At 37.6% G+C, this 16,263-nt stretch overlaps 1 pseudogene; it reads right to left on the bottom strand.

The window, feature by feature from the left end:
• Positions 1-3,212: 3,212 nt before the first annotated feature.
• LOC123650044 lies at positions 3,213-3,654 on the bottom strand (annotated as a pseudogene).
• Between the last annotated feature and the right edge of the window lie 12,609 nt (positions 3,655-16,263).

Genomic DNA, 16,263 nt, shown 5'->3' with positions numbered 1-16,263 from the left:
GACTTGCTTATAATTCCTTAAAAATTTTTGACAAATAAATATTCAATTTTACTATTTCAGTGTGTGTCAGTTTTGGTAGAGTGTGTCTTTCTAATAATTTTCTCACTTCATCTGTGTTGTCAAATTATTAGCATAAGCTTGATAATATTACCTTATAGTATTAACTAATATTCCTTTATAATTTCCTTTTAATATCAGTAGACTCTACAGTGATATTCTTTATTTCATTTACAAAACATTGGTAATTTATATGTTCTCTTTTTATTGATTGGCCTAACTAGAAGTTTAATTGATCAATTAGATTGATCTTTTCAAAGAGCCAGAATTTGTTTTTATTGATTCTCTCAATTGTTGATCCATTTTCTGTGCTTTGATTTTTACTCTTAGCTTTATTTTTTCTCCTTTCTATCTCTTTGGGTTTAATTTTCTCTTCTATACTAGTTTCTTATGACAGAAGCTTTGATCATGGATATTAGAACTTTTTTTAATATAGGCATTTAAACTTATAGATTTACAGTGTATAAATTGCAGAGCTTTAGCTGCGACTGAAGGTTGAATAAGTTGTTCTTTCTTTTTTTTTTTAGTTCAAAATATTTTCTAAATTTTTGTGTGACCTGTTCCTTGAGTTTCATGTTATTTATTTATTTATATTTCAAAATATTATGAGGGTACAAATGTTTTTGGTTACATGGATCATTTTTATAATGCTTGAGTCAGGAGTATAAGCATGCCCATCACCCAAAGAGTGTTCGTTGCACCCATTAGGTAGGTTTTCATGCATCCCCTCCTTCCCCTCCTCCCTACTTGATTTCCACTGAGTTTACCTCCCTCAGTGTACATGTGTGTTCATCAGTTAGTTCCAATTTAATAGCAAGTACATGTGGTGTTTGGTTTTCCATTCTTTAGATACTTCACTTAAGATAATGGTCTCCAGTTTCATCCAAATTACTGCAAAAGGCATTAATTCATCCTTGGTATACATATACCACATTTTGTTAATTCACTCATGAATTGATGGGCCCTCGTGTTGATTTCACATCTTCACAACTGTGAATTGTACTGCAATAAACATTCAAGTGCAGGTGTTCTTTTGCTAAAATGACTTATTTTCCTTTGGGTAAATACCCAGTAGTGGCATTACTGGATCAAATGGTAGGTCTACTTTTAGTTCTTTGAGGAATCTCCATACTGTTTTTCATAGAGGTTGTACTGATTTTCACTCCCACCAAAAGTGTATAAGTCTTCCTTTCTCTCTGCATCCACACCAACATCTATTGTTTTTGGACTTTTTAATAAAAGCCATTTTAACTGGGGTAAGTTGATATCTCATTGTGGTTTTAATTTGCATTTTCCTGGTGATTAGTGATGTTGAGCATTTTTTCATATGTTTATTGGCCATTTGTCTATCTTCATCTGTAAAGCTTCTGTTCATGTCTTTTACCCAATTTTTATAGGGTTGTTTTTCTCTTATTGATTTGCTTGTGTTCCTTGTAGATTTTGGTTATTAGTCCTTTATTGGATATATAGCTTGTGAATATTTTTTTTTACCATTCTGTGGGTTGTTTATTTCCTCTATTTATTATTTCCTTAGCTGTGCAGAAGCTTTTTAATTTAATTAAGTACCATTTATTTTTGTTGTTGCTGTAATTGCCCTTGGGGTCTTCATAAATTCTTTGCCTAGGCTGATAACTAGATTAGATTTTCCTACATTTTCTTCTAGAATTCTTATGGTTTCAAGCCTTAGGTTCTTATTCAACATATGCTACAGACACACTTTTATGAGTGAAGGGGGGAAAGCCCCATTTAAACAAAGGAAAATTCAAAAATAAAAAGTGACAGCTGCTCCAGATGAGAAGGAATCAGTGCAAGAACTCTGGAAGTATAAAAAATCAGAGTAAGTGGATACCCCCAAAGGGAAACACCACCTCTCTAGAGATGGATACCAACCAAAATGAAAATATGGAAATGACAGATAAAGAATTCCAAATATGGATTAGATTGAATTGGATGGATTCTTTCTGTTTTTTGTTTCCTTTTTCTTCTTTTCCTGATATGCTTTTGGTTAAGCATTTTTTTTTTATTTCAACATATTATGGGGGTACAAATGTTTAGGTTACGTATATTGCCCTTGCCCTTCCCTTCTTCCCTGAGTCAGAGCTTCAAGCATGTCCATCCCCCAGACGGTGTGCATCGCACTTATTATGTATGTATACTCCCATCGCCTCTACCCCCTCCTATCTGCCCGAGGTGCCATGAATATTATTCCTATATGTGCACTTAGGTATTGATCTCCATTTTATCTCCACTTAAATTGTTATCTACAACAATTTATTATTTTAGTTATTGCTCTGTGTCTGGGTTTAGAAAAGGCATATTTAGTTATTATGGTCTACCTTCAAGTAATATTATATAATTTCTTTGCCTTATGACAGTATACTGCCTTTCCTCCTTCCTGTTCTATATGCTACTGTTATTATACATTTACAACCTATATGTGTTATGAATCCTAGCATATTGTTTTTATTTTTATTTAAACAGTCAATTATCTTTTTTAGGGTGAGCACAGTGATTTATATTGGTGGTACTTGACAAAGTAGGTCTCTCTAATTTTGATCCCCTTATTTAGGGAGTATGGGATGGAAACCGTGTTGAGGTTGGGAGGTTTTTTTAGTGTGTTGGGATATTGAATTAGGGCAAGGACTCCCCAGCAGCTGAAAATCTTGGCTCTTGTACTCTTGCTATTGCTGGGACTGGTGGTCCTGAGGCTCTTGCTCCTTGTTGGCTATGTGGAGCATAAGGTACAATACTCTTTTGCTGTAATCAAATTGATCATCATACCAGGAAATCAGCTGGACAAAGTGGTCATTGAGAGGAATGATAACCCCATAAACAAAGTCAGAAGAATAGATGTCACTGTTAAAGTCATAGGAGACAACTGGGTTCTCAGTATAGCCCAGGATGTCTTTAGGCGCCCTCTGATACCTGCTTTACCACCTTCTTGATGTCATCATAATTGGTACCTTTTTCTACATGGTAGGCCAGATCCACAACCAACACACTGGAGGTGGTGACACAGAAAGCCGGGTCAGAGAACTTCCCATTAGGCTCCAGGATAACCCGGCTGACAACCTTGGCATGTCCAGTAGATGTATAGATGATGTTCTGGGCAGTCCCACACTGTCATGCTAGTTTCTCACATGGGCCATCTAGTCTTATTGTGTCAGTGATGATGTGGATTTTGGTCCCTCCATGATGCCAAAGTTATCCTGAATGACTTTTATCTGAGGGGCAAAGCAGTTGGTGGTATGAGGCATTGCTTAAAATCTTGAGGGAGTTGTGGTACTTTTCATAGTTCTGGGAGTCGGGCATGGAAACTATTGTAGTTGAGAGCATCGTAAATATGAGGGCATCAGTAGAAGAGGCAGAGATGATGACCCTTTTGGCTCCACCCTTTAAATGAGCCCCAGAACCAATGGATTCCGCAGCATATTCAGCGGCAGCATCATTGCATTTGATAGCAGCAGCATCTTGCTTCTGGAAAATAGAGATGGCCTTCCCATGGTTGACAAGCTTCTCATTCTCAGCCTTGACTGTGCCACTGAATTTTCCACATGTCAAATCATATTGTAACATGTAGACCATGTAGTTTACACAAGGAAGGAGTCATGGATGATGACAGTCTCCTCTTTGTTGGAGTTAAAAGCAGCCCTGGCATCCAGGTGCCAATGAACAAATGGGCTTACTTGGACCTTTGTGGTTATGTCTCAGGCATGTGACTGACTGGCACTGCAGAAGGACACGTGGCTGTCTGTGGAACAGGGAGGAACAGAGATCTAATTATTTTTTAAGAAACTTAAAAATGAAGACAATCTTCTTTTATATTTACTCATATATTTACCATTTTTGGTGCTCTTTATTCCTTTGTGTAGATTCAAATCTCCATCTGGTGTAATTTTCCTGTGCCCAGAGAAATTCTTTTAACATTTCTTTTAGTGCAGATCTGCTGGTGGAAAATTTTCACAGCGCATGTTTATCTGAAATCTTTGTTTCACCTTTTTGAAGGATATTTATGCTGTGGTCTCAGGGTTTTAACCAGCAGAGGGTGCTGTTCCTCTCTACAGTTTGTAACGAAGATAAATGCTAAGGTGCTTCCAGCAGACCTCTCAGCTCTCAGTGAAGCCCGAATCTTTGTCTTGGTTCTGAATTTGCAGAAAGGGTCGTTTCAACCCAAGGCTTGGCAAGAGAAGAGAACAGCTGCTCTATGCAGTCTGCTAGATAAATAAAAATATTAGTAGGAAGTAGTAGTAATAGTTTACTTGAAATAGATAGGTCAACAGGAATTTGTGGTGTTATTCAAATACTGAACTATTTTTTTCCTAACAAGACTTTTATAATACTAGTGTGTTATGGCTTAATTTTCATTCGTGAGAAAGAATTGATCTAGGCTTGCTTTCAGGATAAGAGGCAGCTCTGTTTGTCCTCTCCAAGGCAGTGCTTGATACTCATGTCTTTCTCTTGACAATGCTCACACCTTTTTCATCTTATCTCAGAAGTAGGTAAATCATAGCCATAATATTAGTGATTTGGACCTGGATTCCAGAGTAGTTGGTCATTTGTCTGAAGATTATATTCTATCATTAATTTCACCTTAATATATGAATGTAATGCTTTATTGATAATCTTATAATCTGGTATGAAATAGAGAGAGGTTTCCCACCTCTACAAGCTCATAAAATATTTTACATGCAGAAGCACCCAAATTTTCTAATACTAAACTGATGACCAGATCTTATGTTATGTAACAATACAAAAATTGTTTGTCAATATATTTTTTCATAGTATATGGGAACTCATGAATGATGTCACTTTTCTTCATTCTATGACAGAGCTTTTGCCTATTATATTCTGAAGAGAATCATTATCAGAGAGACAGTTGGATAGACCTTGATAGACCTGACTCTACAATATACTGGCAGTGTGACCAACATATTGAATTTCTCCAAACCTCAGTTCCCTTTTCGGTAACATTGGAATAACCATATTATTGAGCTCATAGGGCCATCGCGAGTTTCTTGAGATAATGTGTGCAAACTATGGTGCAATATCTGTCACATTTTGACACAATAAATGTCAAGGATGATTTTAATTAGTTTTTATGTTCAGTGAAAGAAATACATAAAATTAAACAAAAATTATAATCTCTATTCTATGGCTACTTCAGGAAGCAGGGAGAGGATGCAAAAGACAGAAACAGATGGATAAATGCTAATGATTTTTCTAATTTAATGGAATGTGCATTAACTCTGATAAAACATAATGCATATGATTTTTTGAGAAGCTTTCTGTTGTAAATCAGGACTAATGGTTCGGTGTAATAGAAAAGTCACTGGATTTTGTATCCAGAGACTGCTTTATCGTGGTTCCATCACTTCCTATCGCCCAGTTTTTGCACATGCACCTATTATCCTCTGTGGTCATACATGGGAGATAAACCTTTTCTAGGGCTCCTTGACAAACATTCGGGAGTTTCTGATGCCTTGCCTGGGTGGACCACTGGCTGTCATGAATAGGTGAGGTTATACTCCTGAAGTAACTGGACCTCACCTGTTATGGGCTGATTTGTATTCCCCCAAAATTTATATGCTGAAGTCTTGACCCCTAGCACTTTATCAAGTAACTGTATTTGAAATAGGGAAGAGGTAATTAAGGTTAAATGAGCTCACTGGGGTGACCCCTAATCCAATCATGACTGGTGTCCTTATAAGAAGGGAAGATTAGGACACAGACATGCACAGAGGAAGGACCATGAGAAGACACCAGAGGAAGACTGCCATCTACAAGAGAGAGGTCTTCAGAAGAAACCAACCCTGCTGGGACTTTGATCATGGACTTCTAGCCTCTAGAACTGTGAGAAATAGATTTCTGTTGTGTAAGCCACTAAATCTATAGTATTTTGTTATAGAAGCCCTAGCAAACAAACACACCACCTGTCACCTTTGCTCCGAGTCTCCTGTTAGCATGACTTCTCCAAGGGATTGAGGACTCTACTATGTAGATAATGTTCATAAACTTATGAGTAACACCATTCATGCTTCTCTTATGTGACAAGAATTAAATATATAATCTTTGCCTGCAAAATGAAAAATTACTGAACTGAACTCACATTTGAAAGACTTCATTTTCCTGTAAGTGCTGAGGTCTGACAATATGTCACATATTAAAGTCTGCTAAGACATGGCAGTGGAGCTGTCTTGTGGCTCTTCTCTGAACCTTGTGAACTAAGTTTCCTTTACCTGGAAAGATTCCTCTGAAGAAGTAGAACAAAGAAAAGATAAAAGTACCTCCTCCTAGTTTCTGGAGGTTGATGTGTGAATGTTGGATGCCACTGTCTAGCCTATAAGAAAAGTGAGTACACACTCAAGACAAATGTACTGAAGGAGTACATGCTTTTAGAAAGCCAAAAGGATAGTCCAGATAAGAACTCAAGTTCTGAAGGTTAAATTGCCAATTGGTGCTTTTGGTTCAATTGCCAACTGGTTGTCAAAAGCAGCAGGTTTATTTCAAAGTGGGATGACTGTAACAGCATTTTAAATTAACGCCTAGTATTTGTTGCTGCTGCCGTAACAAATTACTACAATTTTGGCAGCTTTAAAATAATATCCATTCATTATTTCACAGCCCATGAGTCAGAATTCAGGCACAACATGACTCAGCTAGGTCCTCTCAGCTCAGCATTTTATAAAGGCTGAAATCAAGATGTAAGCCAGGCTGGGCACTTCTTATCTGAAGACTCTGGGAAAGAATCTGCTTCCAAAGTAACATTCATTGGTTGGGCAGGTAGCACGGGGAAGAGGGGATGGGTAAATTTGCACCTAACAGATTCACGCTGTCTGGGGCATGGGCACGCTTGCAGCTCCGACTGGAGCAGGTGGTGCTTATGTAACCAAAGCATTCATGCCCCCGTAATACTCTGAAATAAATAAAAAAAAATAAGAATCTGCTTCCAAGCTCACTGATTGGTTTCAGAGTCCAGTTTCTTGAAGTCGTGGAAATGAGGTCCCTAGTTCCTTGACACATGGCCCCCTTAATTTTTAAGCCAAAAATAGTGGGTCAAATCCTTCTTGCTCTCTGAATTTCTAACTTCTCTGGCTACCAGCCAGAGAAAGAGCTCTGATTTTAAGGCTCATATGATTATATTAGCTCCACCTGCATCATCTTTTTATTTTAAAGTCAGCTGATTAGTAACCTTAATTACATCTTCAAAGTCCCTTTTGCCATGTAATTTAACAAATTCTTGGGAGTAGCTGGGGACAAAGTTTAGAGGGCACAGAATTCTTCCTACCATATATCCTTAGGTGACATCCTTTTAATTTAGTTAAATAAATTTTTATTTCATTTTGGAATAATTATGAACATGCAATAGCATTAAAATAATGACATTTTTGACTTCCATAGATGTACTTGTCTTTGCATTTTTATTTTTTATAATAAAATCTTCACTTTTCTCTGTGATTTATCCTAATTAGGAAAAAACTGTTTCTGGCAGTGATTGTCAAACTTTAGAGTGCATGAGAATCACCTGGAGAGCTTGTTAAAACACAGATTTCTGAGCTACACTCCTGAATTTCTGATTCAGTACCTACAAGACAGAACCTTGGTGATTTGCATTATTAACAAGTTGCTGGTATTAACAGTATTGTTACTACTGATCCAGGGTCCACATTTTGGAAACCACTATCTAGAGTTGTTTTATTTCTATTTCTCTACTTATTGAAAAGCAAAAATTTGCTACTTCATGTTTTTGAGGATACCTGCAATATTTGTGTTGCTGTAATTATTTTATATTTACCCCATCAAATAATGTGATGAGAAAAAAATGTGACATGGAAAGAAGGGAACCTGTCATTAATGATATTTAGGCCATTTCCTTGTAGGTATCAGACAATGATGAGTTTGTTTTTAATCTCTTATTTATTTTCTTTACTTAAATACTGCCCTATGGAAATGAAGCACAAGATAGTAAAAAGAAGAGTAAAAAGGGAGATCCAGAGAAGAAAGTGAATTATTAACATTCAAATGTTTTCACTGGAAGTGGAGTTTAAAGTTTTTTTGAATCTAATTTAATTCTCATTCTTCATCTAGTGAACCAGATAGTCTAAAAAAATATTTGCTAAAACTTTTCCCCAAAGTATAGTAAAGTATTTTTGCCAGTGGTACAATTGTCCACACTGGATAATTTCCATTCTAAAATATTTATCTCCTTTTCATGGAGGAGGATATTTCACAGTGAAGGTGGAGAATTTTTAACTAGATTAGGATATTGTTTCTTACAGATGACAATTATTTCTTTCATATTACAGTATTCTTATTAATAGGAATGATTACTAATTCTAATGGAGATAACATTGTTAAAGTGGTTACTACATTTCATAACACTAAAAGTGAAAACTGGAATCTGTAAGTGGAGAAATTTAAAAACCATTCTCTGTCCGATTTTCTAAAAGTGAAGAATATGATAAGACTATTTATAAGATGCACTAGGTAGGGGTTTTGGAGGATGGGGAGCATAGAAACCAAATGGAAGTCTCGGGGAGAAGGGAAAACTTTAATCAAAGACAAAGGGAAGGCCGGGCGCGGTGGCTCACGCCTGTAATCCTAGCCCTTTGGGAGGCCGAGGCAGGTGGATTGCTTGAGGTTAGGAGTTCAAGACCAGCCTGAGCAAGACCCCGTCTCTACTAAAAATAGAAATAAAAATTATCTGGACAACTAAAAATATATATAGAAAAAATTAGCCAGACATGCTGGCACATGCCTGTGGTCCCCGCTACTCGGGAGGCTGAGGCAGGAGGATCGCTTAAGCCCAGGAGTCTGAGGTTGCTGTGAGCAAGGCTGATGCCACGGCACTCACTCTAGCCTGGGCAACAAAGTGAGACTCTGTCTCAAAAAAAAAAAAAAAAAAAAAAGACAAAGGGAAAAGATGACAACATCAGTGAAAAGCGTTACTTTGCTTATTCTCAATGATGTTGCAGTGGATTTCCAATTCTCTTCTGTACGCTCTTTTTCTCAATAGAGCTCCAGCCAGGCTGCTAGCTTCTCAGAACCCAGTTGGGAAAAGTAGGAAAATATATTCTCCAACACCTCCAAGATTCTACATAGAATCCTTTGAAGTCCAGGAAATCTGACTCTCAAATAAGTTCCTCTAAACCCTGACCATTTCTGTTCAGAAAGAAAGAGCACTAAAGGCCATAGGTGAGAGCAAATGGGTTTTACATGTTAAGGTTGTGAAGGAATTTCTAGTATCTACATGCAATTTTATTACTTAATTTTTAATATATGTGTTTTGAGTTTGAATAAAATGTAAAGGATATATAACACCATTTTTTGGCAAGAATAGACCTAGTAGCAGTGTCATAAGTTGTCTGGGGCAGTTCACTACAGAATAGGCAAATAGGTCTGTATCCTATGTGGGATAGATCATTTTTATATAGTGGTGACAATGAACCGGAACCAAATAAGCAAAATTTCCCATCAGTAAGCCCTGGGTTTGCCTCTGATCCCAGTGGTTTGTGGATTCTGGAATAACAAACCTCCAAATGCTCCCTTATATCAGTAAGTTTGTGTGTGTGTTTGTGTGTTTGCTCAAGAATGCTTCCTTGGGAGCTCAGAAGTTGGAAACAACTCAACACGTCACAGAGGTTTTGGCACATAAGAAGCCAGAAGCAAATATGTGCTAGGTGCTACTGTATATTTTCATTCTTTAAGGAACAAATTGCCGCCATTGATCCTGGAACTAGACAGCACTCACACATCATATTCTCAGGTTAAGTGGCTGACCTACCAATGGAAGTGAATTTGCAGTGTTGAAATATCTTCCAAATCAAAATCTAGCAGCATGTGAGTCTATGAGATGAAATAGAAAGGCCTGGAATAGGAATTTACAGTACTACCTCATAAGTTCGGGATCCATTTGTTTGTTGTATGTAGGATGTGACACAGTTCCTAGTTACCGCAGATATGCTTTCTAGTTTGAAAGCTGTTTTTTTGTTTTTGTTTTTTTTAATATTGCACCAGTTTTTGTGTTTTATTATACACAGTAATAATAATTTATACTTAATATTGTTTCATTCTGCAATGTATTTTTTAACTGAGAAATATTTTTGAGATATATCCATTTTGAAACACAAACAGAAAAATGATGGACTTCATTCATTCCTTTTGGATGCTGTCTGGTTTTCCATTACAAACATCTTCTACATTTTATTTATTCATCCTTCTATTGATTGACATTAGGTGGATTCTAATATTTTGCTGTTATAATGATGTAAGGAACACTCTTATTTGTCATATCCATATGAATCCATGTTTGCATTTCTCCGGGACAGATATTTAGAAGTTAAGTTTCTCGGGCATAGGGGAAGCTCAGTTACAATTCTTTTCAGTGATTATTTCTATAAAAAAGACATCTGTACTAGAATATGTTTATAGCTGCACAATTCACAATTGCAAAGATGTGGAAATAACCCAAGTGCTCTTCAACACATGAGTGGATTAATAAAATGTAGTATATATATACCATGGAGTTCTACTTAGCCACAAAAAACAATGGAGACATAGCACCTCTTGTATTATCCTGGATAGAGCTGGAGCCCATTCTACTAATTGAAGTGTCACAAGAATGGAAAAACAAGCACCACACGTGCTCACCATCAAATTGGTATTAACTGACGTAACCCACCAACACTTAAGTGCATGCATAGTAGTAACACTCATCGAGTGTTGGGCAGGTGGCAGTGGGGAGGAGAGGATGGGTATATTCACACCTAATGGGTGCAGTGATCACCGTCTGGGGGATGGACACACTTGAAGCTCCGACTCGGGTGGAGCAAAGGCAATATATGTAACCTAAACATTTGTACCCCTGTAATATGCTGAAATTAAAGCTGTTGTGTTTGAGGAGAAGAGAGGGCTCTTTTAAGACTGACTTATCTTTTAAAGACATGGGAAGAGAAAGGCAAAAATGAATGGAAGAGATAAAATGTGCTATGGCCTTGGAGGATATTTTGCAGGAAAGTATAGCAATGTTCTTGTCCACCAGCTAAAGTGTGTGTGACATGCTAAGCACTAGACTAGGTGTCTGTATTTGATTTTAACATCAAACGATTTGGGGAAATTGGAGCTAATAGTGGCAGAAAGATGGTGAATGGATTATAAGTCTGAGTGTACCTTGTCTATGCCCTCTCTGTATCCTTAGCTGCTGCTGAAATCTGACTGAATCAGCCACCAATGACCTGGGTGATTGTAAAATCACAATATTCTCATTGTGTAAAACAATGGATCATCTCTAAGGTTTATTCGAAAAGGTCTGAAAACATGACTGCATTTCTAGGAAGATAAAAGGATTTCACAAGGGCATTGGCAAAATCTCCTTCAATCCTTTCAGGCTGAGAAGTAATTTCCCCAAACTTTGTAAAAGCCCTCACACCGATTTAACTTCCGTTTATGCAAAGTCCTTTGGGTGTAAGTAAATGAAATATTTTAACAAAGTAATTTCTTTTAGAAAATAGGTAGCACAACAAATAACGGAACAATTGGCACCAGGAATAACTTTCTTGGTTTTACTTATTCTAGATTGGCTAATTTATTTTTATGCCTCAAGAGGAGGAAGAAACATTGAGCATGGTCCCAATTAAAGTCTTGTCACAAGTGTCATAGTACCTGCAAGGAAGTCTTGACTCCTGTTGCAAGGTGCTAACAGATCTGGCCCTTGCCCACCTCCCCAGCTTGTCTCCCCACACTCAACTGAAGCCTCATTGTCCTCTCTTGCTTTTCTTTTGGCAGTCCCAGCTTCACTGCCTCAGGACTCTCCTATTCTTTTTGGAATGCTCTTCCCACAGATATTTTCATGGCTTATTTCCTCTCTTTGCCGAGATCTAAACACAGAAGGCTCCTCATCAGAGTGGAAATGTTTGCCCACACTGTACAAAATAGTGTGTGCCCCATCTGCCCCCTGAAACCCTCTCTGTCCTTTTGCTCTGCTCTATTTTTTTTCATAGCACTTACCTCTTCTTACCTTATACTATATTGCACATTTATTTTTATTTATTTTTCTCCTTTTCCCCCACTCCAGACTGTAAGCTCCAAGAGGGCAAGGAACATTATCAGTCTTATTTTTTCCATCTACTCCAGCCCCCAGGACAGTCCTGACCATGTTGCTGCCCAATAAAGCCATATTTGCTGAATGAATCAGCTAAACGTGTGGTAGTAAGTGACTTATTGTATTAGTATTTGACCTGAATGAAGCTTCTAATGTATATGAAAACCCAAGCAAAAGGGCTAATCAAATTATTAATTTTTCTCTGTCTTTGACTTAAGTAATGGACTGAAAATTCCTGGGATAGGTAGGGTGAGACGCAGAAGCTGGCATCAATTTAATTAAAAAGGAACCGTTTTAAATAGCAGGGTCATTCTGACCCAGCGTTAATGAGGGAAAACTGGCATCGCAGCCGGGGCTCCTCTGCTGGCTGTGCTGCGGCTGCCTTGCAGTGTGGCCGGAGCACGTTCTGCTGTGCCCAGGCAGCTGGTGCCACTCGTCTGGGCAACTGGGGCATCTCCTGCAGGAAGGTCACATACCATTAATGTGACACCTTGGAGGAGCTCTTTCCTCTACAGCAGGTCTGCAGGAGGAAAAATGTGTGAGGATATTGGAGTCAGGAATTGGGATTAAAAAGTCTCCTAAAATGCCATTATATTGAGTAACTAAATTTATGAGTGATAAAGACATTGAGAAGAGAAAGGCAGAGGAGAGGCAGAATGATGCATGTGCCTTCCCATTGCTCATTTATCTGTACCTTCATGCTCACATCCTCCTGGAGAGAGGAGTGCCTGGGATGCTTCAGTGAGCCTTAGATATACTCCCAACATACAGGTTTACTCTCCTCAATTTTCAGAATATGCTGTGAAGAAAATGCTCATTTACATTAATGACATTTTGTTTCAAAATGGACCATTTATATAACACATTACAGAATGCCTACTATATGGCGGCCTTTGTACTAGGAACCAAGGCCACGGAGTGCAATAAGACATAATTTCTATGTGAGGGCATGCAAACAATGTTATAAATACCATGTAAGGGGAATGAACAAAATGTTATGGTCTCCCCAGGGAGAGTATATTATAATTGGGAGCCTCAGGGAAGGCCTCAGTTAGAAGGTAATAATTGAATTTGAAAGATGAGCAGCACTTTTGTCAGGCAGAAATGCCAGGGAAAGGGCATTCCATACAGAGAGAAGAGCATGTGCCAAAGCAGTGGATTGGATTTTGGTAATGGCGAGAATTTTGGCTCGTGTGTGTGCTTGTGTTTGCACACACAAGTGTGTTTGTGTGTGCATCCACTTGGGAGAGTGTTATAGAATATCTGTCGTCATATCTGTCATTGAGGTTTGTTCAAGAAAATCTCAGTCACTCTATATATTACAAGTTTGAAATGTTTAATACACGGATTAAAAGCTTCTCATACCCATTGGAAGGCTTTGGAAGAGGAAAAGACCATCTCAGTGCAGAACATTTATGAAGTGATTCACTCAGAATGTGTTTCCAATCTCATGGCTACCCAAGGATCTGCTTGCAATCTGGGGAATAATGCCCTCCAAATCTTTAGAATTTGGGTTTGGAAGGATTTGCCTTCCAAATCTTACGTGATGCCTGTGAGTGGTAGACTCTAACCGAAAACCACATGGGGAAGGGCATTCCCAGCATCTTTTTTGTTGCTATCCTCTTATTGGCAGTGTAGAATAGACTTTAGAGGGGCTAGGATGGTACTGAATTGATGGCAGGTAAGGTCGGCTGGAGTCTGATTGTACTGGCTTTCATGACATAATATGGGTTTGCACTTTATTTATTTTGGAATCAGTAAAGAAGTTACTGAATGCTTTAACTCAGGGAACGAAATGATTAACTGATTTTTAGAAAGATTATTACTTTTATTACCAGAAAAATAACCTTATAAACTTAAACAGAAAAAATGGAATGGAAGAGAGAAACTAATGGCACGCTGATAAGTAATTTGTTATTTGGATTAAAGGGAAATCGAAAGCTTGCTTTCCAAGCTTTGTCTTTTCCTTAACAGCCACGTTTTGGTTCTGTGAACATGAAGTGAGCAGCTATACACCAGCATTGTGCTTTCAGGAGGAGAAGCACCCTGGTGGACTCCATTTTCACTCTTCTCAAGCCTTACTCACCTGACTAGAAACAAAATTCTATCTGCAAAGGTCACCAATGGACTTTGTGGCAGAGACTGCTAGCTGTCTACTAAAGATCTATGTTGTCTTTGCATAATGTAGAGGTTGCTATGAAGTGACTGCTCAGCCACTTCATTCCCCACCTCTTTTCATCCAGGTGGGGCCATGTCCCTGAATTCTGTTCAATGGAATATGTGTGAAAATATATCAATTCTAGAACTGGTGCATGAAGCCTTCCACACAACCCTCCAAACTCTTCTCTCATTTGTTGGATAGATGAAATTTTCCTGGATGACACTGGAAGTCACATAATAAAAAAGGCAGAGTCTCCATAACCTTGGGTCTCAGAAGCATCTTCAATTCTCGCACCACACTGCAACCACCGCTTTCAACTGGGCCTTATTTGAACAATAACAACAAAATTACTCCTATTTCATTAATCTGCTGAGACTATGAAGCTTTTCTATTACCATAGCTAGTGATAGTTTTCTCTTTGCTTTTCTGTAGCAATAGGCACCATCTCTTTAGCACATAATGCCTGTGGGCATTTAAATGAGAATGTCTTTTGAGTACTTGAAAGTATAAATAAGGAATTTAAAATGGTCTAAATATACAGAATTTTGGAGTTGTTAGCAAATAGGTAGTAGTTGAAATCATGGGTAAAGATAGGATAATTCAGAGAGAATGGGTAGAATGCGATAGGAAGGCCAAAGAAGGAATCTCGGGGAGGTGAGCAATAGGATGCAGGCAGAGAAAGAGTAGCAAAAATTGTGGCCAAGGGAATAAACTGTATTTCGTTCTAGAATTGATGAGAATTCAAGGGAAAGAAGACTATGTCAAAGGCTGAGGATAAATAACATTACACTGGAGTACAGAGACAAAAGTAAAATTGCTGTGCACTGAGGAGTGAAATAGGGTAGTGAAAGTAGAAACAGAAACCAAAGCTGATTCTAGAAGTTTAGCAATAAGGGAAGGAGAAACATACCTTTAAGGTTAGGAAAATGAGCAGATGAATTTTATAATAAGTATGAGGATACATTAAATAAATTTGTAAACTGAAAGAGAAGAGCCATGACAGAGGATATAATGAAAATAAAAAAAGGTGGTGAATGCTGAAAAGGCCTTGGAGGACACACAATACAATGAGGAGAGGGGCTTTGTCTGTCTTATTTCACACTGTATCCCTGGGCTTGGAATATCCTAGTACCTAGTACTCAATATTCACTGAAAGAACATAGCAAGAGAGGAAGAAGAGGAAGAGAACATGAAATCAAGAATACATATTACAGTATTATATTTGGAAGAGGGGCAAGACATTCCCTAGGACAGAAGACAAGGAAGGAAGCTGGGGAACATACAGATAATATAGGAGGTAGGTTTTGTGACTGATGCCCACCATTTTCTCTTTAAGGTAGGAGGTCGGACCATATGTTAAAAAAGAGTGGGTTAGTCTAGTTAAGTGATTTAAGAAGAATGTTAAACTTTGTAACAGCTACTGGCATAAATAATATGGTTGTTTACTTGAAATGAAAATATTAAATAATACTAACCATAACGAATTATGAAAATGAATGTGTTCATTTGAGATTGCTTAAAGAAATGTTTACAGAAAATAAACCAATGAATACATGGAATCTTTGCTAAGGTTAGGGGTTAGGTTTAAGACCTGAATATAAATTTGTTTGCAGATTATCCAGAGCTAAGTTGATAACCTATTTGTGTATTGCACAATTTCAGGCACAGTGTTAGTCTTTCCCTGTGAACTTTAAGTTTCTATCTTAATATCATATTAGTAGCTATAACATATGTCATATGAACTTCATCATTTGAGTAAAATTATGGAAAAAGCAATTGTCCTTAATTCTCTGATATAGATAGCAAGTCTTAATGACTTTTATGAAGAAAATATAAGTTAATACAATATATGTAAATACTTAAATTTTGTAGACCGAGGCTAGCTCTGAATATGTAGATTTCATAAGGTTGAACATCATGAAGCCACCTATGGCAATAAAAGACTTTT

Source organism: Lemur catta, chromosome 1 (assembly GCF_020740605.2).
Source record: "Lemur catta isolate mLemCat1 chromosome 1, mLemCat1.pri, whole genome shotgun sequence".
NCBI lineage: Eukaryota > Metazoa > Chordata > Mammalia > Primates > Lemuridae > Lemur > Lemur catta.
This window is presented reverse-complemented; position numbering and strand designations above follow the sequence as displayed.